The sequence below is a fragment of the Sciurus vulgaris genome (genome assembly GCF_902686455.1).
Source record: "Sciurus vulgaris genome assembly, chromosome: 11".
NCBI lineage: Eukaryota > Metazoa > Chordata > Mammalia > Rodentia > Sciuridae > Sciurus > Sciurus vulgaris.
This window is the reverse complement of record NC_136472.1, coordinates 9,479,594-9,496,749: the sequence shown is the minus strand read 5'-3', so window position 1 is coordinate 9,496,749 and position 17,156 is coordinate 9,479,594. Positions and strand designations below refer to the sequence as shown.

General features: G+C 62.1%; 2 protein-coding genes across 7 annotated transcripts in view; one reads left to right on the top strand and one right to left on the bottom strand.

The window, feature by feature from the left end:
* MACROD1 (mono-ADP ribosylhydrolase 1) overlaps window positions 1-17,156 on the bottom strand; it is a 132,677-nt gene that overhangs the window by 75,214 nt on the left and 40,307 nt on the right. The window lies entirely within an intron of this gene.
* Window positions 1-17,156, top strand: part of FLRT1 (fibronectin leucine rich transmembrane protein 1) — a 76,773-nt gene that overhangs the window by 48,591 nt on the left and 11,026 nt on the right. For 2 of the 4 annotated variants that reach the window (XR_013757563.1, XM_079102165.1), the window contains exon 1: window positions 6,995-7,686. The exons of 1 other annotated variant lie outside the window; for it this stretch is intronic. The gene's annotated coding sequence lies outside the window, so the exon portion shown is untranslated. Of the gene's footprint in view, window positions 1-6,994; window positions 7,687-11,616; window positions 16,724-17,156 lie in introns of those variants that run through there. One more of the 4 variants, XM_079102167.1, reaches the window with a different exon arrangement.

Genomic DNA, 17,156 nt, shown 5'->3' with positions numbered 1-17,156 from the left:
CACACCCAGGACGGGGGCCAGGAGTGGCTGCAGCCCAGGGCCCCCTCTCCGGGCCCACAGCAGCTGGGCACTGGCACCACAGGTTCCAAGGTGCCAGGGGCCTCATTAGCCGCTGCTTCAAAGAGGCTCATTATGAACCAAAGTGTGCAGCGAATCCTTTTCCTTTTCCTTTTCTCCTTAAAGCGGGCTCCCAAGTGAAAGGGAAGCACACAATGAGAAGCCATAAGGAAACCCCCAAGGAAAGGCGGAGCCCGGGAAGACGGCAGGCGACCTCCCACCCTCGGCCGCTGGCTTTATTTATTTAGAACCCTCTGCTTTCCCCCTGCCTCCCGGTTCAGCTGGTCTCTCGGGCTGGCTGTAAGTCCTTTTGAAGTGTTACAACCATTTTCTCCTCTTTCAATTAACAACAAGAAAAGGAACTAATAGCTTCCTGGGCTACTCGCTGTAAATATTAACAGGGCCTGGCCCGCTGGCTGGCGGGGCCGGGCGTGTTTACGGGAAGGAGCGCGCCGGGAGACTCCCACCGCCCGGTGAAAATCCCTTGGCACGGCGTCTGCTGGTGCAGGGAAACGGAAGCGCTGGCCGGGCACCGGGGGAGGGCACCCACCCCCAGCCACCACAGCAGTTGAGAGGGAGGCCGAGAAGTGAGGCTGGGGGTGGCACTGCTGGAGGGAAGGGCAGCTTCCTCCAGCCACACGGGGTCACCTGGATGGAGCAGGAGCCGGGCCCCAGCTGGTGGCTCTGAGTGCGGTTGGTGGTGGCAGGGTGCTAAGGGTCCCCAGGGGCGCACACTGACCCTCAGCGCTAGCACAGAGCCCTGGGGAGGCTGCAAATCTGGGGTCCAGACCTGCATGGGGGAGTCGGAGGTTGGGGAGTGCGGCGGAGGAAGCAGGGACGGCCCCTCAGCCTGGAAGCCTCTGTCTGTGACTACTGCTCCCCAAGGCCCTGTGAGCCTCCAGACCTCCTGCTGCGCCAGCTCAGCGCCTCCGAGGGCGTCTGCCTCAGTGACAGTGCTGCTCCTGCGGCGGCACATGCCTGCAGTCCCGGGGCTCCGAGGCGGAGGCAGGAGGATCGTGTGTGGGAGGCCAGCCTCAGCAACTGATGAGGCCCGACACAACTCAGAAAGAACCCATCTCAAAACAAAATGACAAAGGGCTCACGATGTGGCTCGGTGGTAGAGCACCCAGGGTCAATCCCCGGCACCCGAAAACAAGTCCCGTGTGTGGACAGCATCAGTCCTGCTTCATGGCCAGGGCTGCCAGGGACACAGGCAGGAGCACTCAGCCAGGACACCCGGCCGGGGCCAGCTAAGGCCACCACGCCAGGGCAGGGCAGGGCAGGGCAGGGTCAAGAAGCCAGCAGGCTTGCTGGCAGAAGCAGGCTAACTTCCTGAAATCAGAAGTTCTGACCTTGATTGGTGGCACCAGACACATCATCCCAGGCTCCCTCTAGGCCTGCGCAGACCCTCCTGGGGGAGCAGGGCCCAGTGAGGCAGCCGGGCCAGGGCTGGCTGCGGGGCAGTGGGGCAGCCCCCTCCCGAGAGCCCAGGCCCTGGTCTGGGCCTAGAGTCACTGAGGGCAAAGGAGGAGGCCAGGGGAGGACTGCGTCGCCCTTCTGCCTGCATCGCCACATGCGCAGCCCCCTCGAGGTCTCCTCCACAGACTGAGGACGGCTGCCTGTCCCTCCTGGAGGCGTGCACGCTGCCCTTGGCTGGCCCTGCGTGGTGCCCACTGTCCTCTCACCCACCGGTGCTCAAAGGAGGTTTCAAAGGCACGAGAGCCCTCTGGGCAGACGACGCATCCCCGGTGACTGCCCGCTCCCGTCTCCCGCTGCCCAGGGCCCGTGTTGTAGATGCCCTGCATTGTGGGGGCAGCACCTGCAGACGGGGCCCTCCTCCTCTCTACCGGGAACCTGACAGAGGCAAGTCTCTGACCCCAGCCATGCAGGGCACGGTGGGACAGGCACTGGCAGGTGGCCACCTACTGTCCATCCCAGTGTGACCTGGCTCAGCACCAGAGCGACAAGAGTGAGACCCTGGGCCAAGAAGGGAAGGAGGGACCAAGGAAGGAAAAAAGGAGGGAAGAGAGGAAGGTCCATTTGGCGGCCCGAGTCCTACGTTCCATGAGTGGCCCGGGACCCGGGAGCTCTTGTCCCTCTGCTTGGAGCCCTGCCACCACCCCCAGTTTCCCCAGCATCTGCCTCTGAAGATGGGCGCTGGCAAGAGTCCCAGGCTGCTGGCCGGGCAGTGTGGGCACCCACACCCACCCCCACACGGAGTCCCTGGAAGTCTGGGTGTTGCGGAGTGGAGGCGGGGAGGCTTCACGCGGCCCGCCCACCCGCCCAAGCAGGCTCTCACCTCCGCCTCTCTCACCCAGAGCTGCAGGGCCAGGCCCGGCCCAGATGAGGGGGCGGGGAGCCTGCGGCTGCTCCAACCTGCTCTGGCCGTCCAGGGTCTGTGGGCCAGAGCTCAGAGCTAGGCTGGGCAGCCGCAAGCAGGCAGGCCCTCATCACTGCTCCCAGGAGCCCTGCAGGGCAAAGGCTGTAGTCCACTGGGCCACAGGTCTACCTTCAGAGAGAACCGCAGCAGCTCCCGCAGCCCCTGAGGACACCGTTCTGCCCTGCCAAGGCCAGACTCTTGTCCCCTGCCTCGGCTCAGTTCGTGAACTCCATGAACTGAGCCCTTGTGAACCCAGAGCCGGGGTGCCCACGTGCCCACGCGCCCACGCAGCACACCCGCTGGGAGCCCTTGCACACATTGTTCCCTTGGCCCACAATGCTCTTCCCGTCACTCCCATCGAGCTGACCTGGTTCCAAGCGCAATCCCACCCTGCATGCAAGATCATTCCCGGCCTGCAGCCCTGGCCCCTGGCTCCCGGCCCCCGGCCCCTGATGCCCTGCAGAGAGAGGGAGCGTGACTGGCAGGCCCCAGTCTCCATGGGCATCAGGGAGGGGCGACCGCTCTGGGCGATGGGGAGAAAGGAACAGGCCCTGCGGCTGGCTGTCCTGGCGGGGGAAGTCAGCAGCCACGGAACACACTCCGGGTCTGATCACAAAGAGCCTTTTCATCTACAAAGGTCAGATACAGATGCTGACCTCGGCCTGGAAGTCCAAAATGAAAGAACACCCCGGGCCCGGCTCGCGCCGCGCTGACCTGCTTGCGATGATCTAAACTCTGGCCCCTTTAACTCAGGGCAGCTCTGCCCCGGGAGCGGCCAACACCTTGTTCATTTCACACGCTGCTCGGCTAGGTCACCAGCCATAAAGCCCACCTGGGTCTCCAGCGGCACATCCAGGTGTCTGATTAATGACACGCGCAGATAAATCTGTCCCGAAGAGCCATAGGTGGAAACGAGCAGGAGGGCTAATTGCTAATACAGGAATTAATACCAGGGAGTGGCCTCCTTTAAGGCAGCTGGAACAGTAAAGCGGAGGACGGATTCTGCTCTGGAGGGAAGCCTGGGGGCCGAGGTAGGCGCAGCTCTGGAAGGTGGACGGGTGGGCAAGGGGAAACCTGGCCGTGGCCGGCCTGCTCTGCATTGCCACTGAGCTCACCTATGAGCCTGAAGGACCCCAGGCCCCAATGGCATCCTCTTCCCCAGGAAGTCCCCTGGGACGTCCCCACAGACTGGGCAAGGCGGAGCTCTTGTGTGTCAGACCAGCCTCCTGCAAGCCCGGCCCTCCCGTGGGTTGCAGCCTCCTGGAGCACAGGGGCTCCTCTTGGGACCCCAGTGCCTTGTACAGTGCCTGGGGTGTGACTGGACACCATGCATTTTGCTAAATGGATGGAGAGATGGACGGATGGACAAATGGACGGAGAAATGGAGCAAGGGCGGGCTGGCAGGCTGCACGGGAGGCCCCGGCTGCCTTTGCTCTGCTCCCAGGCCTGGAGCTGTCGGGGGAGGGGCTGGTTTGGGAGTTGGGAGCACCAGCTTCTCTGCGGGTTGAGAATGTAGAATCTGGGACATGTCCCTTTCCACCTTCTGCACAATGAGGTGGTCCTCCCTGTCCTGCCAGCTGTGCTGGGCTGTCCCAGGCCCAGAGGAGATGACGAAGCAGAAATGACTGGAAAAGGGTGAGGAGCATGATTCCCTGGAGGACGGTGGAAACACAGGGGCAGATCTGGGGAAGTGCAAAAGGAGGCGCAGACCTGCCCGAATGCGGGCTTGGCGGGCTTCTCTCCTTCCTTTTTTCTTTTCTTTCTTTCTTTTTTTTTTTTTTAAGATTTTTTTGGTACCGGGTTAACCCAGGTGGACTTAACCACTGAGCTACACCCCCTCCTTTTACTTGTATTTTACTTACATAGGGTCTCACTGAGTTGCTCAGCGCCTCGCCGTTGCTGAGGCTGGGTCTAAACTCGCAATCCTCCTGCCTCAGCCTCCCAAGCCTCTGGGATTACAGGCGTGCACCCCTGCACCTGATTTGCTCTTTCCTTTCAGATTTCTTTTGCTGCAGCTCTGATGTTGTTGTTAGTAACACAATGAAATTGTGTAAGTGTCTCCAAAAAATAAAAAAGGGAGAGGGTTCTTTGGTGCAGAGACCAGACCCAGAGCCTGTGGGAGCAGAGGAGGCCCAGGTGAGAGAAGCGCAACAGAGCTGTCGCCTCTCCAGGGTTTAAAGAGGGCCCCATTCCGATCCCCTGGGACCGCACAGAATCCTTCTGTCCTTGGCTGACCCGACTGACCAGGCGGCAAGTCTGCAGGGAGCCACGAGTCTTGCCTGCTGTGGGTGCTCGGCTCTGGCGGGCGGGTGTGTGGGCAGGCCCGTTTACACATTATTCCAGGCTGCGTTTGGTTCAGTGAGTGCAGGTGGCCACTGGTGGGCATCACTATGCAGCCACATGTGGGAAGGGGCACCGTGCTGCCCAGAGCGCAGGCTTCCCAACCCCGCCAGCCAGGCTCACCTGGGAAGCCTGTGCACCCCAGACACCCACGCGGCCCCACTCACCCGCGGCAGGGACACCTGAGGAGCCCAGCATCTGCACACCAGCGTTCCCAGGAGGCTTGGCAGGACCCGAGCGGGGTGCGGGGGTCATCCGGGAAGGCTGGCTGGGATGTACAAAGCTGGACCCGCCTGCTGAGATCCTGGCTCAGACCCTTGGTTTTCTAAATGAGGAAGCAGAGTGAAGAATTTGCTGGGTGCACTTATGAAGCACCTCCTGTGTGCATGGCATCAAGCCAGGTGCTGGAGGATCCAGCTCACACACTCCCTTGAAGCCAGGGAGGTCATTTCCTGTGCCCTATTACATCACCTCAATCACGGCCAGTGGGCCATGCGCCTGGAGCGGGGTGGTGGCAACATTTGAGAGGACGTTATGGGAGGGGACCGGCCTGTGCTGGGAGACGCGACTGGTGGGCTGGCCAGGGCCGGGCCTTAGAGTCCTTGGAGACGTCCTCCCAGTGTGCCCGTCCCCAGAGCTGTGGGAGGTGCCGAGGGGACACTCCTGTGATCTGAACCTTCCTGGACGCACAATCTCAAAGGCAGAGGGTGGTTTGTGTCTGTCGTGGGGAGGCAGCTGGAGCTTCTGGGCTCCCAGGACTCCGCTTCCAGGTACTGAGGCCCCGCGCTGCACTCCCACCCCAGCGACGTGAAACAGCTTCCTCGTCCGGGCCAGGGAGGCAGGTGACCCCACTGGACTCTTTCCACCTCTTGCTTTCATAGAGAAATTGCAATTTATAATTGGGTGAATCACAGGAGGGAGCTTCTCCCTCCAGCCCCTCCTTGGCCCTGCCCACTTCACCTGCAGTACTGACCCGGCCTGGCCATTTGGGATTCACCCTGTAGGCCTGCTGGGTCTCAGGCCTCCTGCCTCCTGGAGGTGCCTGTCCTGAGCAGCCCCACCTGACCAGGCAGCCCCCACGCCCGTGTTCCCTGCCAGCCGTGAGTTACTCACAAGCAGCAGTGGGTGTGGGTGCCTGGATGTCTTGTTCTCGTCTGTCATGGACCCTAGATGATGAGTGCTTCTCAAATCGGCCCCCTCTGGCCCTACGCAGAAAAGTGCCTGGAAGGAGCTGGGCCCTCTGGGTCTGACTTCAACCCAGCACTTCCGCCCTCAGAGGTAGCATGGAAGCCCTTTTCCAAACCAGGGCCCCGTAGGGCACCTGACACCAAGGCCCAGGCCTCCCACACGCCACATTAATGAGGGGGGGCTCTAGTTTTGTTTTGGAATTCCTGAGAACAGCCTGCCCTGACCCCAGCTCTCTGCAGAAAGGGCAGTGGGGGTGCGTAGAACTGACCCCGCCTAAGAGATGGGGTGGCCTCACACCAGTGGCCAGGGACAGTAAGACCCAACTTCCCAGATCCCTGGTGATCCTACTTCCCAAAGTAGGAACAGCACTTTGTTCTGGAAGCCTGGGCCATGGTGGCCCAGTTGGAGCCTTTGAATGACATTTAGCAAGAGGAGCAGGTGCTGGGGAAACAGCCAGCCGGAGGCTGGGCGGGTGGCCATGCAGGGCCAGGAACTCGGGAAACTTGGTTTTGCTCTTCCCAGTCCTTCTGCCCCAGGGAAAAGGAAACCAGGTAGCTGTAAGGAAGGGCCCAGGGCATGGCCAGCTGCTCCTTATCTGGGCTTGGGAACAAAGATCCCAGCCGGTCCCTGGCTCCCAGGGAAGCAGCATTCCAGGAAACAGGCTGGGGCCGGGTGTTGCTCAGAGGTGGGTGCCAGGCCCTGGGTCTGGGCCCGGGCTGCCCCCCACCTGCAGGAGGTGCCGCCAGGCCTCATTTCCTTGGGCTTGATCACTTGTGTTGTTCTTGGCAGGTGAGGAGGCAGGGAGTCGGTGAGGACTCTTCTTTGGACAGACAAGACCAGGGGGCGAAACTGGAGTAGCCCCCCCACCCAGCAAGAGAAGCTTCTTCACAAACAGGGGCAGCCGAGCGAGACTGAGCCCCCACCCCCCAGCATCTTTCCAGGCAGGGCCCTGGGGCCTGACGGCTCAGGGGCCCCTGCGGCTCAGGCCGAGACCATCTGAACTCCTCAGCGGGGGCGGCCGTCCCTCCCCAGAGGCGCAGCCTGAGTGGCAGGAGTCCCGATTCTTTGGAGAGCGGCTTCCTCTCAGCTCTGTCACGCAAGAACGCTCTCTGCACCAGCCCATTCTGCCAAGTGACTTAAAGGGATTTAAAAAAGAAAAAAAATGTGGTAAAGAAAAAGGGGGTAAAAGCCACACAGTCGCCTTTCAGAGGAGGAGGCAGCCTGCAGACAAAGGGCAAAAGTTGACAGCGGTCGTGGAAGTGACCAGCCGGCCGCTCCTGATGGGTGCTGGGCAGTAGGGCATGCCCCGCGAGCAGGGGGTCGGAAGGCCCGCAGGCCCCACCCGGGAGCCCCCCAGGCCGCCGGGCTGTCCCCACGCACGCGGAGCCCGCACGCCTTGCTGCAGGAGAGGCCAGCTGCGCCCGCGGTCAGGGACCACAAAGATGCTGCTCGGGACCTGCAGCCTCGCCTGAACTGGGCGGAGGGCGCCCAGAAGTCAGAGGCACAGGGTCCCTGGCCACGCCCCACGTGCCCCAGCGCTGCCCATCACCCAGGCCTGCAGTCTACGCCCCCCACCACCCCAGGGGTCTTTGGCCGCCGGGCCAGGGGCAGGAATGTGAGAGCAGCCTGGGCCCGCCCTTCCCGGAGCAAGGTTGGCAGGCGCCTCGGGAGCAGCCAGAGCCCGGTGGGACCCAGCGGCTCCAGAAGCAGCAGTGAAGGAGGTAAGGCCGAGGGAGGCGACGTGGAAGGGCTCCGGGGTGGCCCACAGAGCTGGCCAAGGGCTCCTCACGTCCAGAGAGGGCACACGACACGAGGCCCCTCGGCTACAGGGCCCATCCTGACCCGGGTCACACAGGGCAGCTCAGAGCCCAGCGGCCCCGTGTGGGGCCCCAGCGCCGCCCGCCACAGCCTCGCGAAACACGAGGCTTCCACCTGCTCAGGCAGCAATGACGTGTTACTAGCGACCCAATGCTGCTGGGCTCTCCCCAGGGTGGGGTCCCTGGGCGAGGGCGGCAGTGGGTGCGGTGAGGGCGACGCCTCCTTTTGAGCACTGCCCTGCCAGCATTGCTGCACTACCAGTTCTGCCCCAAGGGAGCAGCAGGGAGGCCTTGTGGGTTGGGGAAGGAGCTCTGGGGACCCGGGCCGCTGGCCTTGGCACCTGTTACCCTTGAACTAGAGGATAGCCACAAGACCTGTCCTTCCAGGCCTGCCCCTGCTCTGACCAGGGAGACCCGGGGTGGACTGGTTCCAAGCTGTCAGTTGGCCGGACATCATCTGCTCCAGCCTCTAGTGCTGCCCCTTGGTTGGTGAGAGGAGCCAGTCGAGGCCCAGAGACAGTCAGTGAGTGCCCCAGGGTCACACAGGAGGCTTGAGCGTTCTGCATCGGATCAGAAGTGGCCTGGGCAGAGCCCACTGTGCAGGGCTCCCAGAGGCAGGCGGGAGGGGCCGCGCCTCCACAAACACGCATCCCAGGCAAGCTCAGGCGCGGCGCCCTGGGCAGGGCAGGGAAGCCCCAATTCATTACCAAGATGGAAAATGACACTTCCCTGCGCTCTGCCCCAGGAGAGGGGCTGATTTATGACTGCGCCAGGCCCGGGACATTCGTCAGCGCGGCACGGCGCACGCTGGCTGCGGGGGCATTAATAGCCGTGTTATTAGCCCCCGGCGTGAAGGATGCCCTGCGGATGGGCTATTTGCTGTTATTTATTAGGAAGCCGCGCCAGCCCGGCAGGCAGCAGGGCGGGTGGTGCCCTGCCCCGTGTCCCACTCCCCACCCGCCTCCCTGCCGCCTCCGCCCTACCCTCTCCAGCCCCAGGAGGGCCGGGGTCACTCCCGCAGGGGAGGCTGGGCCAGAGGGGAGCAGCCCGTCCCCAGGCCTGCCACCCAGGGTACTGACGGCAGAAGCTGCTGGCTGGCTCCGTGCAGCGTCCCTGCGCTGAAGGCAGAAGAATGTAAAGGAACAGCCGCTCCTGGGTTGGGGACTGAGAACCTGAGGGCTGTGGCCTGTTGGTAAGGGACATTGCCAACGCTACCAGGCCCGAGTCCCGGGGAACAAAGGTGTCTCCTGACCTGCTCGTGGGGGGAAATGGCCCCTAGAGATCATGCTTGAGTTGGGGCACTGCCCAGCATCACCTCCCCTCGCCAAACCCCCGGGAAAGGATTTGAGAGGCCGGCTGAGGCTGGAGCAGGTGGCCCGGGCTGACTTCTATGCGGGGCCTGTCCCTCCCACACTCCGGGCCTCCACCATATGAGTCCTTTGCCCCCAGACTCAGCAGCCCCGGGGCTGGGCGGGAAGGCAGGCCCAGGTCAGCCCCTGGAGAGCCCTGGAGCCAGCCACCCATGGAGGTGAGCCGGTCTTCATAGCTTCGCTTCCTGCTGGGCAGGAAGGTGCTGGACAGCCTGAGGCTCTTGCCTGGCTCTTCACGGCGGCCACACAATTAGAGCTAGGCCCTGGTGGCTGTGGCAGGGGCCTCGGTCACGGTGACTTCCCAGGGTAGACCTGAGGACGCACCTCCCACCCCTACTACCCAGGCCTGGGTCCCGATGCTGGGGCCTCGTTATTGATTCCACAGATATTTTCAGGGCCCCCTCAGTGCCAGGGAGGAGCCAGGTGATCCACTGGTGACCAATAAACTGGTGATAAATAAACGGGGGGTGGGGGGAGCTGCAAGGAGCAGGGCGGTCGGCCTGCCTGTCAGGGGCGCCCATGGCTCCCGAGGCCCCGCTTTCCGGGGTCACCTCTGACTCAGGGTCAGGAAGCATCAGTCACCAGCAGTGTTTCCTGCCCATGGAGCCCCTCTGGGCCCCTTGCTGTGGCGGGGGATCCTGCTGGTGGCAGAGAAGCCAGCAGCGCAGAAACCTCTGGCCACCCCACCCTGGTCTTGGGGACTGTCACCAGCTCTGCTGGCACTACCCTGTCTTCCTTCTCCCTCGCTCCCCCAAATAAATGCCCCTCGACTCCTCCCCTCCCCTGAAATTCCACTGGGCTTTCTCTTCTGCTTCCCAGGGGAATGAATCTCAGGTTAGGCGGGGGCAGGGGCAGGGGCAGGCGAGCACCTTATTAAATAACGCTGAGACCGAAACAGAGTTACACGTGTCTCCTTTCATCGCCACCACCCCTTCCTGGCCCCCGAATAGTTACATATCGAACAGTGTTATCAACATAATTAACCTCCTAAGACACGATTTTAAAGTCTTGTTTTTTAAAGCCACATTCCGCATTCTCTGGAGCCAGGAAGCCCGGCGCCGGCAACGGCCCCGCCCAGACGGCCCCTGCACGGCTGGGGACACGGCTGGGGCCACGCTGCGTGTTTGAGGTGGATTTGCATACCTGTCTGCAATTACCGGCGATAACAGCTGATGCATAATGCATGCGGCTCGAAATTAGAAAAATAATTAACTTTAGGTTTTAAAGGGATCCCCACCCCCACGCACCACAGTCCCCGTTCTGGGTGGCCACTGGACAGGCGCCGGAAGTGAGGCTGTCTGGGTGATGGGTGAGGCTGGCGGCACCTGTGGGTGGGAGTTGGGAGGTCCCTGAGGGTTGTGCCCCTGGGCCCCTGTGGAGAGGGAGCACCACACTGGGCCTGCGGCCCGGGTCAGCCACCTGATGAGGGCCCCTGGAGAAGCTCCCCAGACACAGTCTCCATTCCCCGCCTGCGCTGGGCCTGCACCCGGGAGGTGCCCATGGCTGGTGACTGCGGCTCCCCCATGCTGGACACTGCCAGGCACTAGAGCCACCTTATTTGATGCTCGCAAGAGCCGGGGAGGTAGATCACTTATGGTCCCATTGTACAGGGGACCTGGGACCGGAGGCCACCCCTCAGTGGGCCCAGCAGCCGCACCGTCCTGGCTGACTGCCAGGCTACTTGCCTCCCCAGGAGAGGGGCTCTCCGTGGCCACCCTGAGCACCAAGGCTGCGGCGGCCTCTTCCCTCCATCTTGCTCACAGCTGGTAAGGAAGCGTGGCAGGGGACACCGGAGTGCCCAGGGGCCGGGGCAACACACGCCCACACAGGCCACGTGGGCAGACCGCCAGGGCTCGCCAGCTGGGGTTGGTAGAAAAGGTACAGCCCCCCATGGGCCAAGGGGGAGAGGTGGCCAGTGGCCACCATGCAGCTTCAGAAAACTAACAGACATGAGCAGGTGTTTGCTTTCCTACCACGGTGTTAGGGGTGACACTTGCCCTCCCTGAGTGGCCCTGTCTGAGACCCTCGACCCTGGTTTCCCAGGACAGCCTGCTGGCACCCCTGCTCAGCAGCGGCTCCAGAGGGTCTTCTGCACCCAGAATTGCAAAGGAGGCTGGAGAGAGGAGGGTACCAGGCCTCGGGGTTCAATGGGGTGGGAGCCACCATGCCATGGAGGTAGGATGGACACCAGGGGAGTGGGCCTGGGCCGGAGACCATCCCCTGTCCCCACCCTCCCGGCTCCCTGGGCCTTTACAGAGGGCAAAGACTTGCCTCCAAAAATAGCAGGTTCTGACAGCAGGTGGGCTGTGCACCTGGCCAGTGCCCTTTCCAGGATCTAGCTCCTCCCACCAGTCCCTCACTTTCCCCCTCTCTGGTGCCTGTTCTTCAGCTGGAACTGTCTTTAAGCCGACAGTTCTACCCTAGGGCCTTTGCACATGCACTGTCCACTTCTGAGCACATGACGAGGAAGCATCTGCTGAGCAGTGGCTGTGGGTTCAGAAGGGGCCCCCTTATTCACGGGCAGCATGCTCAGGGAAGGCCGAGGCCTGAAGGGAGGGCAGGAAGTGGCCGTGTGGAGAGGGAAGGAGGAGCATTGCAAGGCCAGGTGCACGGGAAGCCCCGTGGGATGGGGAGCTACGGAGGAGGAGGGTCACAGGTCCAGGTGCCATGCCGGTGTCTGGCGCAGAAGGGCTCCTCGGCTTGCCCTGAGCTGCTCTGAGCCCCTCCCCAGCTCTGTCTGCGGGGCCACCTGGGGAAAGGCCCTGTGGAGGCCGGTCCCCCACTCCCTGCGCTGGACTCACTCAGGCCTCTGGTTCCCCTGCCCAGCTGCCAGGGGCGTCCGCCCTGGACCCCCAGCTGGGGCGAGCGCCAGGCATTAATGACGAGCAGTGGTGCCCAGCGCCTCCTCTGCCCAGGCCACCGGCCACCTCTGAGGCTGAGAGTCCTCCCACTCTACTCCCTGCCCTGGCCTCTTCTGAGGCCGACCGGAGCGGGGCTCAGAGGAGCACCTGGGCCCCTCCTGGGGGCGGCATCTCCCCTTCCAAGTCCACCAGGGCCTGCACCTCATCACCACATAACTCCCTTGTCACCATGCTCCCAGGAAAGTGGGATTCTCAGCCACATGGCCTGCTGAGGCCAGAGAGCTGGGGCTGGGGAGGCCACCGGGGAGCCAGCCCCAGGGCCTTGTGCTCTTTTCTAGTCCCCACGTCTCCTTTTTGGGGCCAGTGCCATCTGGAATTCCCTCAAGCAGGGCTGAGACTGTGCCTGGGACTCTGGGGGCCCGGCATCAGACTGTCCCCGGATGAGCTGCCTTTACTGGAAAACAGGAGGGCCAGGCCGGGAGGCAGGGGCCCTGCTCTTGCCCAGCCTGGTTCCCTCTGTGCCTGTGTCCCCCCGGGGCCTGCCGCAGGTGTCCTCTCCCACAGTGCCAGGCCTGGGGCCTCATTCCACTCCCTAGGGGCCTCTGCCAGCCCCGCTTGGCAGCATTTGGGGAAGACAACAGAGCAGGTGCCTGGAAGCCAGGGGTGTCCAGCTGGGCATCCAGCCAGTTGGTGGGTGCTCACAGGGGCCGCCGGACCTGCTGCTCACAGGCAGGTGTGCAGGAGCAGAGCTGGTGGGTGGCAGAGAAGGCTGCTGCTCAGACAGGGAGAGCAGGCCACTCAAAATCACAGCCTGGACATGGCTGAGGCAGGACTGGAACCCGGCTTCTATCCTGGAAGGTGGCGGGAGCCAGCAACGGAGGAAGTGCCAAGAATGATGTGCTGGCCCTCAGCCAGGGGCACCTCCAGCCTGGGCCACCCCTCGGCTCCCTGCCGCACACACGGGGCACACCGAGGGTCCTGCCGTCACTCACCCAGCTGGCAGGCCGTGACTCATACCCCACCGACGTCTGCAGGATCTGCACAATGATGACAAGTGATCCCGTAAAAGATGGGCGACTGACCAGGTTTAATGTGACGGCCACATAAACGATTGAGCACACAACACGGGAATACAAAGGCTGCCAGGTGCTGGGCAGTTACAGGGCTCCTCGGCGAGGCACCACCTGCTGCCGCCCTCCCATCCCTGGGCTCCCCTGTTCCTGGAGGCCCGGGCTCAGCCTCTAGGCCGGCCTTGGGGACGGGGGCGGCAGGGGAGACTCAGGCCAAGATGGATGAGCCGGCAGACAGAGGAGCGGAAAGGCCTTGGGTCCCTGCCTCCCAAATGCTTCTCGGTTATCCATCAAGCATCTCTGAAAGGTGCAATTTAGACTCTATTATGATGCGGGGCCTCTGGAGGCAGAGACTGTGGCCGTGAGCTGTGCGGGTGCCAGGAGCGGATGTGCTTGCCAGGGAGAGTGGTGGCTGGCCTTGGCTTTGGCCTTAACAAGTCTGCCCCCTGCTCAGGGCACTGCCCCGGAATGGCCATGGGCAGAAGCCACCAGGTCCCTCGTGTCAGACTGAGCAGCTGATAGGCCAGGGAGGGTGTGTGTCCTCAGGCGAGGTGCAGGGGCCCGGGCACAAGTGCTCACACTTGACCCCAGAGGCCAGGGCGAGGTGACCTTAGAGCAGGACCTTCCTGGCTCCCCCACCCCTGCTCATAAGCCCCTTCCATGCCCTCCAGGGTCCTGGCTCTGTACCAAAAAGGGAGCTGGAGTCTGGGCTGGTGGCGACCCACGGGCCCCTCAGCTCAGAGCCTCAGGCTGCTCAGCTGTAAAGCAGAACCAAAGACCTGTGTCACTGGGACCGCCAGGCAAGGTGCCCACCCTGGGCCTGGGCACCTGTTACCCATGAAGGCGGAGCAGGCGAGGCCTGGCCCAGGGCTGGCCCGGCCCTGTGCCCTGAGGGCCCGGATGCACCACCTTCTGCCTCAAGCCTGTCCTCTCTGGGGCCTGGTGGGTGCCCTCCCAGTCCCAGAGGCCACAAGGGGAGGCTGCGTGGCCTCGTCTCCATCTGCTCTGCTCACTCCACAGGACGAGCAGGCGGGGCTACTCAGTGAGCATCTCAGCCCTGGCCCCAGCCCCCGCCGTGCCCGGGCTGGCAGGGACACTTTGTGGTCAAGCCGTGGGGTCCCGCAGCGAGACAGCTGGGGTGGGACCCAGACTCCACCACCCCTCCAGGGCACCGGGGCAAGTCTCTCATGCCTCAGTTTCCTCGCCTGCACAGTGGGTCAATAAGAGGCTGACCCCGAGCAAGCTCCAGGCTGGGCCCAGGGGCCGCAGCTGCAGAGCAGGCGCGCCGAAGGCCCTGTGTCCTGGTGCTCACCCCCAGGCGGTCGCCACTTTTTTTTTTTAAGTAAGTAGCACATTAGTTGCGGTAAACATGACAGGCAGGCAAAGAACGGAGAGGAGCACCCTGGCTTAGACTTTTTGACAGGGTGGCAGGGTCAGCCTCACGAAGGAGTGAGCATGTGGATCTGGGATGAGCTCCTGGTGGCGGGAACAGCACCTTCAAGGCCCTGTGGTGCCAGAGTGTGTCTGAGAGGAGAGCAGCGGACGAGGCCACCAGGGTGCTACGCCAGATCCACGGGGAATTTTTTCTTTTTTTTGGTGCTGAAGATTGAACCCAGGGGCCTTTTACCACTGAGCTGCATCTCCAGTCCTTTTTTATTTTTTATTTTGAGGCAGGGTCTTGCGAAGTTGCTTAGGGCCTTGCCAAGTTGCTGAGGCTGGCTTTGAACTTGCGCTCCTCCTGCCTCAGACTCCCAAGTTGCTGGGACTACAGGCTTGCGCCATTGCTCCTGGCTCCCGGGGGGGTCTTGGAGGGCTTTGGGTTGGGGGGGGTGGGTGGTGACACAAGGACTTTACCAGGAGACTGAATGCCTGGGAGGGGAGGAGGGGCTGGATCAGAGGGAGTCGGGAGAAGGGGCTAGGCAGTCCTGTCAGAGACCAACTTGGGAGTCAGGGCCTCCTGGGTTACCAAGGAAACAGACGACCGAGGATCCTGGGGTCAGGTGTGGAGTAGCTTTCCGCACCACACAGAGCAGGCTCGGGGGAAAGCTGGGCTCCGAGCGCAGGAAGCCAAGGCCAATTCCGAGTCCCCAGAGGCGAGGGCAGGGGCCACTGAGTCTCCGCCCTCCAGCTCTGGGGCAGGGCCTGCACACCCCTCCCTCGCCCTCACTTGCTTCCAGGCAGGACCTGAGCTGGGTCCACCTCGTGCCACTATGGCCCTAAGGGGGCCCCATGCATAAGCCAGGGACCAGGCAGGAGCTCTGGAAGGCACAGAGCTGCCCGGAGGATGGAGCAGAAGTCCACGTGGACACAAGAGGAGCCAAAGGCTGCAGGGCAAGCCCAGCGCCCGGTCCCTTCCATCCTTGGGTGGTGACTAGCCAAGCCAGACCCTGCCCGCAAGGCCACAGCACCTGCCTTTAACCCCTAACTGCCCAGTATGCTGCCCTACAAGCCTGGCAGTGCCCGAGGCTCCGGTCTGGGATGCAGAGAGCCCGGGGTTCTCCTTGCACTTCTCAAGTGGCCACTGTAAATTTCAGCCGTCTCCTCTGCTAAATGTGAATAAGGAGAGCACTGAGGCAGGGGACGTGTCGGGGCAGATGCCTGCGAAGCATGGCGAGGTCTGGGGTTCGATTCCAGTACTGCAAAAAGCAAGCAAACAAAAACACCGATTCCACATTTGCTGGAAGAACTAAATGACTTAAATACTCAGAAAGACCTAAGCAAAGTCTCTATTCTAGTGTGAGCTACTGTCCCACCAGAATAGAACCCCAAGTGCCGGCACCTGGTAGATGCTCCATAAAGATGTGTTCGAGGGATGGATGATGGACAGGTGGTGGGTGGATGGCAATGGTGGGTGGGTGGATGCATGGCTTGATGGACAGGTCGATGCATGGACAAGTGGGTGGATGGAGCCGGGGATGCTCCATCAGGGGTACCTAGAGGACCTAGCAGAACGGGGTCCTGAACGGTGAAGAAGAGCTTGCAGGACAGAGAGTAAGCAGGCCAGGAAGAGACAGGGACAGAGAAGGGAGAGGGCTTGGCCTGGCAGGGGACGCAGACACTCAGGCACTGGGGCAGGAACGAGGTTGCCGCCGGCTCCTTCAGCGGGTACCAGTCCTCCTCCCTGCAGGCTGCCCTCCCAGGCTGGAGCCTCAGCTCAGGCCTGAGAAGTCATCGGGTCCCACCATGGAAAGTCTCATGGCCCCAGAGTTTCACAGCAGACCTTTGCCAGTTGCACAGACACCTTTCCTACTGAGACGGAAAGATAATTTCTCTTTAATTGATTTTTTTTTAACCACCATGAACAGTAAAATAATATGAGAAAAATCTACGCCGCAATTTTTCCATTTGTGAAAACTGAAATTACACCTTGCTGACAATTCCCTTGCGTGCTGACACCTCCCCCTTGTTCGCCTCATTTCTGTAAATGCAGGAAAGCCGACATCCAGATACGCAGAGACACGTACATATATTTTTTTCTCTGAGGAGCTGAAAGTTTCAGGATTGGGGAAGGGGCAAGGTGTGGAATAATTTCCCACACAGCACGGAACACAGAGCCGGGAAGGCGCCTCTGATAACAAGTGATTCCTGTAAACACCTGAGAAGGCTGCTCTGCTGACACCTCTCCTTCCTTCTGTGCAGTGTACGAGGGACACACAGGAGAGGTGTTTTGCCACCAGACAATGAAGCTCTGTGCTCTCCACTGCTCACCAGTGACGCTGCTGGCAAGTCCCAGCGACACCCGCTTCAAGCTCAGAGGCCTTTCTAGAGCTTTCCCTTCAGACCCTGGGTGCTCTCCGTTCCAGTAGGAAACGGCGGCTCCAAGTCCACCAAGCACACCCTGAATCCATCCCATCCATCCCATCGACACTGACCAGCATATTTAGCGTAAGCCGTAGAGTGGCTGAGTGTGAAATCTTGCAAGGGGCCCCGCTGCAGCCTGGCAGCTGGGAACTAACCTCCCCGAGCCCTCTGGTGACACCCAGGAGCAGAATGAGCAGGTTTAGCTCCCGGAAGTGTTAGCCAGATGTCCCTGGAGCCAGACCTCAGCCAGAGTCCACTTGGGCCTTAAACCC